Raw genomic sequence first — 7,037 nt, forward strand, 5'->3', positions numbered from 1 at the left:
CTAATCGCGTGGTTATCTGTCAGACAGCAGTATTTCAATTCCCGTACCAGACGAGCAGACAGGTCCGCTGACAGCAAAGTCTGGACCCGGGGCAGATTGTATGAGTAGGTCCCATTTCCAAATAAAGCAATCCAATTTCATTGTTATTTTAAAGAAGGTTATACATGATTTATATATAACACAATTATCGCGGAGAATTGAAAATACGCAAAAAATACTCATTGGGAAGAAATATAGAGTGTGACAATCATTGAACTATACGAAATAAAATCGTTACAACTTCTGAACGGTTTGCATTAGGACGTTGAAACTGCGCGACTGGCCACGAGGCATGATGGGGATTGGTATGCGCATGCATGGCTTAGATTACCGACGAAGCCCACTTTCATTTGCATGGGTTCGTCAATAACCATAATTGGCGCATTTGGGGGACTGAGAATCCACATTTCGCGATGGAGAAGTCTCTTCACCCTCAAAGGGTGACTGTGTGTTGTGCACTATCCAGTCACGGAATAACCGGTGACTACCGAACGGTACATGAAGGTTTTGGAGGATGATTTCATCCACATTATCCAAAGTGATACTGATTTCGACAAAATGAGGTTCATGAAAGACGGAGCTCGTCCCCATCGAAGCAGGAGAGTGGTGTCTTTGAGGAGCACTTTAGGGACCGCGTTCTGGTTCTGAGGTACCCAAACGCCACTAGCATGCGCCACGATTGGCCGCCATATTCTCCAAATCTGAACATATGCGACTCCTTTGTGTGGGGCTATATTGGAGACAAGGTGCACAGCAATAACCCCAAAACCTTTTCTGAGACGAAAACAGCGATTCAGGAAGTCATCGACAGCATCGATTCTCCGAAACTTCAACAGACCATGCTGAATTTTGCTATTCGTCTGCGCCACATCATCGCCAATGATAGCAACATATCGTACATACCATAACCTAAATCTGAATATGTGTAGTGACGTTTACATGTTGAATAAGGTGAGTGCACGACTTAGTTTGGAATTAATTTAGGTTTTTCTGCATATAGTTCAATAATTGTCACCCTGTACATTAAATATAATGTCTTATTAAACACCAAACATGTAACCACCACATTTGATGGAATTAGAACGAACCAACAGTTGTTCACAGCGTATTAGGCTCAATCAGAGTGTGCGATAATATACAGATTAGTATCATCAAACACTACGTTCAGTTGCATGCTGGGTTGTACTGTTAGCCTGTATTATGAAGCCTATAAAAACTCGAGGAAATTATAAACACTGCATTACATTTAAAAAGCAGAAGCCCCCGAAGAAATAACGCTACTCGTTCCGACGCAGAGTGAAAGATTTATGTACAGGTGCAAAAGAGTAATTCTTCCTGTTTTTCTTACCTCGTAGAGGATGTGATGGGAAACACTGCTTACCGTTAATACAGAGCCAGCAAATATTTCATTTTCTGTACAAAAACCAGTGCTGATCAATTAGATTTTTAATAATTTTTTTTCAGGTGCTATTCTTACCATGGAAACAATGAACTACAGAAGTTAGTTTCTAAATCACACAATATCTTCTATGAAACTGGTTTACTTAGCTTCGGGTATTAAAATTCATAACATTGTTTTTCTGCGAAAGTGCGGAAAGACAGGCTTCCTAATTACGGAACTGACACTGAAAGTTACATTTCCTGTGTCTATTACATATTAGCCGGCCGCGGTGGCCAAGCGGTTCTAGGCTCTTCAGTCCGCAACCGCGCGACTGCTACGGTCGCAGGTTCGAATCTTGCCTCGGGCATGGATGTGTGCGATGTCCTTAGGTTAGTTAGGTTTAAGTAGTTCTAAGTTCTAGGGGACTGATGACCTCAGATGTTTAGTCCCATAGTGCTCAGAGCGATTTTATTACATATTATTTTCCGAGCACATTTCCTGCGTTCGCATTTCTCACTTCCACCTACATTTTCAACCAGAATTAGAATACATGCATTTTCAACCAGAATTAGAATACATGAATTGACTACAAATTTATAAATGTATTTCAATTTTTCTTTATATTTAAATATACTGATAGAAAAAAATCGCTACGCCAAAAATGTAATGATTTTAGAGTGATGAAATTTCGGTAATACATATGTCTAGGTAACGAAATTTAACTGATTAACATTTCAAGATCATAGGTAAACTGTAAGCGCGAGATAAGCCACTGCAGAAAAGAGATACTGGCTCATTAATCACTGGAGCCATCGCCAGAATGTTGAATGCAAGCATGCGAACATGCATGCATTGAGCTGTATAGGTGCCGAATGTTAGTTTGTGGAACGGAGTTCCTTCCCTGCTGCACTTGGTTGGTCAACACAGACACGGTTAACGGCGGTTGTGGATAACGCTGGGAATGTCGTCCGATGATGGACGGAGACAGATGTGGTGGTCGAGTTGGCCAAGGCAACATGTAGACACTCTGTACAGGATGTTGAGTTACAACAGCGGTACGTGGGAAGGCGTTATCCTGTTGGAAAACACCCCCTGGAATGCTGATTATGAATGACTGCACAACCACTCGAATCACCGGATGGCATAGAAATTTTCATTTAAAGCACGTCGGATAACCGCGGCAGTGTTCCCGCCATCATATGAAATCGCACTCCAGACCATAACTGCAGATGTAGGTCCAGTGTGTCCAGCACGGAGACAGGTTGGTTCGTGGCCCTCAATCGGCATCCTTGTAACCCAAACACAGCAATCACTGGCACCGAGGCAAAACAAGCTTCTATCAGAAAACATAACAGACCTCCTACCTGCCTTCCAATGAGATCTCGCTAGACACCACTGAAGTCGAAAATTGCAGTGGTTTGGGGTCAGTGGAATGTACGCTACAGGGCCTCTGGCTCAGAGCTGTCCTCGAAGTAACCGATTTGTAACAGTTCGTTGTGTCACTAAGGAGGAAACTGCTGCTCAGACTGCTGCTGCAGATGTAGTTTGAAACGCCAGAGCCGTAACTTCGATCTCTCTCGGTAGTGCCATATGGCTAGCTGGAGCCATACTTTCTTGCGACCATACATTCTCGTGGCCGCTGCTGCCAGCAGTCATACACAGTGCAACATTCCTGCCAAATCTTACTGCAATATCGCAAAAGGAACATCCACTTCTCGTAGTCCTATTACACGACGTCGTTCAACTTAGTGAGGTGTTGATAATGCCGTTTACGTGGCCTTAAATATATTCTTGACTAACATCAACTCACCAGGTACAGTATCAAAGGTAACTAACGCTCACCACCGTTACAGCTTGTATTAAAAGCAAACCTGGTTTGTATCGCCACAGTTGCGCTAAAAGCGCCACTGTTATGCGACTGGCGCGAAAATTGAGTAGACATCATTTTTCAGTTGTAGAAACACGCCTACCAACTTTCTTACGGTATATTGATAATTTTTACTTTTTTGACCGTCTGACTACATCTGTTCAACGGCCTTGCCGCAGTGGCTACACCGGTTCCCGTCAGATCACCGAAGTTAAGCGCTGTCGGGCGTAGCCGGCACTTGGATGGGTGACCATCCTGGCCGCCACGCGCTGTTGCCATTTTTCGGGGTGCACTCAGCCTCGTGATGCCAACTGAGGAGCTACTCGACCGAATAGTAGCGGCTCCGGTCAAAGAAAACTGTCATAACGACTGGGAGAGCGGTGTGTTGGCCACACGCCCCTCCTATCCGCATCCTCCGCTGAGGATGACACGGCGGTCGGATGGTCCCGATGGGCCACTTGTGGCTTGAAGACGCAGTGAATACAACTGAATGAAACACAATCTTCGTCCCGTGCCCTTTCCACCTTTATTCTCTGAAAGTCATCTTCAGTGGCCTGGAATATGTACATATTTTTACTATTTATTGAAAGATACCATGATTACGCCAGTCACTGTTGAACATTTTATTTCCACTATTGCAATTTCGGTCTCAGGCCAATATCAAGTGCAGATGTTTTGGCTTTAAGCCACGTCAACTTTATACATACTGACACATTTATATGTCGTTGTCATTTGCTGTTATACACATTCGTAACGCTGCTAAGTAGTGCGAGCACACATGTCCATATATCGTAAAACAGCACAGTCTGTAAATACACGTGTTCGTTCCACCATCACTAGTAACTTTTGCACAAAACCAAATTCAGCAGTCACTGGCGCGAACATGATGTCTTTCAAAAAATTTCACATGACTGTGAATCCGTTATGAAAAGTTAATTTCACTATTTAGTTTACATCCTGGGCAATGAACCTACAGGTTATAAACAGTTCTGGTTGTTGATTTTTGCTATTATGCAGTGGTATTTTGAACTCTACTTACAGGCTGCGTGCAGGATTTTCTACGTATTACGCTTCTGTTCCATTTCTGGTGCCGTTCCTCTTCTTATAAATGCCACTTCCGGTTTTTGTCCCACATTTCACAGCACTAGGAACTGAACACTTTGTTTGAAGCAATGTTTTGGTTTGTGTTGCCGACCGTCGAATGTTATTGCCAAAGATCGAATGTAATTGGCAACTGTCGAATGTAATTTTTGAAGTTTGTGTGATCTGTTTGTGTATGCATTATGCGCATGTGCCCGTGAGTGCGTGTTTGCGTAGGTGTGTGTGTGTTTTGGTGAGATATATTATTATTTTATGTTTTTATTTGTTATTTTTTTATTTATTTACGAAACAAACCACTCCACATTCGCAGAACATTTAAAACACCATATCCACCATCTTACAAACATGGAACAAGAAATGAAAATAACGAGCCTAAGCAACCATGACAAATACCTTATAAAAATGCAAAAAAACATACATATTCAAAAAGCCATCGCTGAAAACAAACATGTGTAAATAAAAATACACACATCAGTACAGACTCCTTACTACACTTGATAAAAGAAAAGATAAGATAAATATCTTCCCTCACACACAAAGAGAAGAAAAATCTCCTCCCCATTCAACTTATGGACACATACACACACAAACACACACACACACACACACACACACACACACAACACACACACACACACACACACACCCAAACACACGCACACACACACATACACACACACACACAAGTGCATACACAGACAGATCACACCTATCTCAAAAATTACACATGAAAGTTGCCAATAACATTCGATCTTTTGCAATAACATCCGACATTCGGCAATACAAACCAAAACATTGCATCAAAACAAGTGTTCAGTTCTCATCGCTGTGAAATGCAGGGAAAAAACCGCAACTGGCATTTGTAAGAAGAGGAACGGCACCAAAAATGGAACAGAAGCGTAATACGCAGAAAATAGTCCGCGCAAACTGTGAGTACAGTTCAAAATATTACTACATAATAGCAAAAATCAACCACCAAAGCCGGCCGGAGTGGCCGTGCGGTTCCAGGGGCTACAGTCTGGAGCAGAGTGACCGCTACGGTTGCAGGTTCGAATCCTGCCTCGGGCATGGATGTGTGCGATGTCCTTAGGTTAGTTAGGTTTAATTAGTTCTAAGTTCTAGGCGACTGATGACCTCAGAAGTTAAGTCGCGTAGTGCTCAGAGCCATTTGAACTATAGTGATCACCACCAGAACTGTTTATCACCTTTAGGTTCATTGCCCAAAATGTCAACTAAATAGTAAAAGTATGTAAATATTCCAGGCCACTGAAGATGCCTTTCAGAACGCGTATGGCACGAAAATTGTCTTTCATTCGGTTGTAGTCAGACGGTCCAAAAATTTAAAATTATCAATATACCGTAATATTACACGCAACTGAGGAAGACAGGACTACAAATGCTGAAGATGTTAACACAGCTATCAACTTTCATTTATGTCGTACAATTCTTTCATGGTATTGTGATTCTTTTCCATCTGTGTGTAATAATTCGTACTAAGCAAATAGTTTACAGCACACTTACGTGTCGTGCTATTGTTAAGATAGTGCTCTAAATTTCGCACTCATTTCGCAATAAAGTCCTTCCAGCTTTCTTATTACAACATACTCTTTTCTTCATCACAGTAAAAGTTCAAAATGACGCGTTATTGGACAATGCGTTAGTAAGAAAAAAAATTTAATTTGATGTCCTCCATTATTTTAGAAAACTGTAAATAGTTTTATGATACACCTTGTTTAATGCTCTGTTACACTCAGAATCATTTTGAATGTCGAGAAACAAAAACTGTCATAATTCATGTCCTCAGTTCCCACCTGGAGTTTTGAAAGAAGATAGCAATTAGATGAATCGTGTATCAGTCTGCTTAGATTAAATATGAGGGTATCAAGAAAGAGTATCAGCGCCAGGACGCTTTCATGGAACAGGAGACTGAAAGAGTAGTAATAAATATTGATTTGAAAAATAGTTATGAAGACAGTTATCAGGAACCTGTGATACCACAGCTAGGGAACTGGATGATAGCTCAACCGAGAGCTGCAGGGCAAGATAGAAAACTGATACGACTGATGAACCTATAAATTTGGCTTCAGATTCTACTCAGTAATGAATTTCTGTACTATGCATGAAGGCACCATTTAATTTTATTATTTAAATTGGTTTCATTTGCTTCACTTAAAAAAGGCTGTGTATTATTCTACTTTGTATATTGCGAAATGTCTGGTGTCAGTGACGCTGCGATATCGGGTGTTCTGTCGCCGCTCGTTTCCTGGAATGCCCACTCATTTCAGTAAACAGACATCACCGCAATCGCATGTAAACCACAATGAGTTGTACAACAGGTAGCATATATAATGTACTTTTCTATAACGCTATCAGCGACGCTTTGCGAGCATTTTACCCGGCAAAATTTGAATGATAGCCTTGACAAAAAATATTCTGTTGCCAAGGTCTTCAAATCTATGAGACGTTTTTGATGCATAATTGATCTCACACAATTTTTAACTTTAACCAGAGTGCTGAATGACGTTCCTGCTTCAGCTACAGTCCTGGATGGGTGTAAAAGATCCGCATGGGTATAATTACGTTCGTAAACAACTTGAAATTTTAAACTCGTGCGTCTTATTCAGGATGTATAATTTTTAAAATTAAGTA

At 41.3% G+C, this 7,037-nt stretch overlaps 1 pseudogene; it reads left to right on the forward strand.

Moving 5' to 3' along the window:
• Positions 1–3,447: 3,447 nt before the first annotated feature.
• LOC126482474 (5S ribosomal RNA) lies at positions 3,448–3,565 on the forward strand (annotated as a pseudogene).
• Positions 3,566–7,037: the final 3,472 nt, after the last annotated feature.

The sequence above is a fragment of the Schistocerca serialis genome, chromosome 5 (genome assembly GCF_023864345.2).
Source record: "Schistocerca serialis cubense isolate TAMUIC-IGC-003099 chromosome 5, iqSchSeri2.2, whole genome shotgun sequence".
NCBI classification, from domain to species: domain Eukaryota; kingdom Metazoa; phylum Arthropoda; class Insecta; order Orthoptera; family Acrididae; genus Schistocerca; species Schistocerca serialis.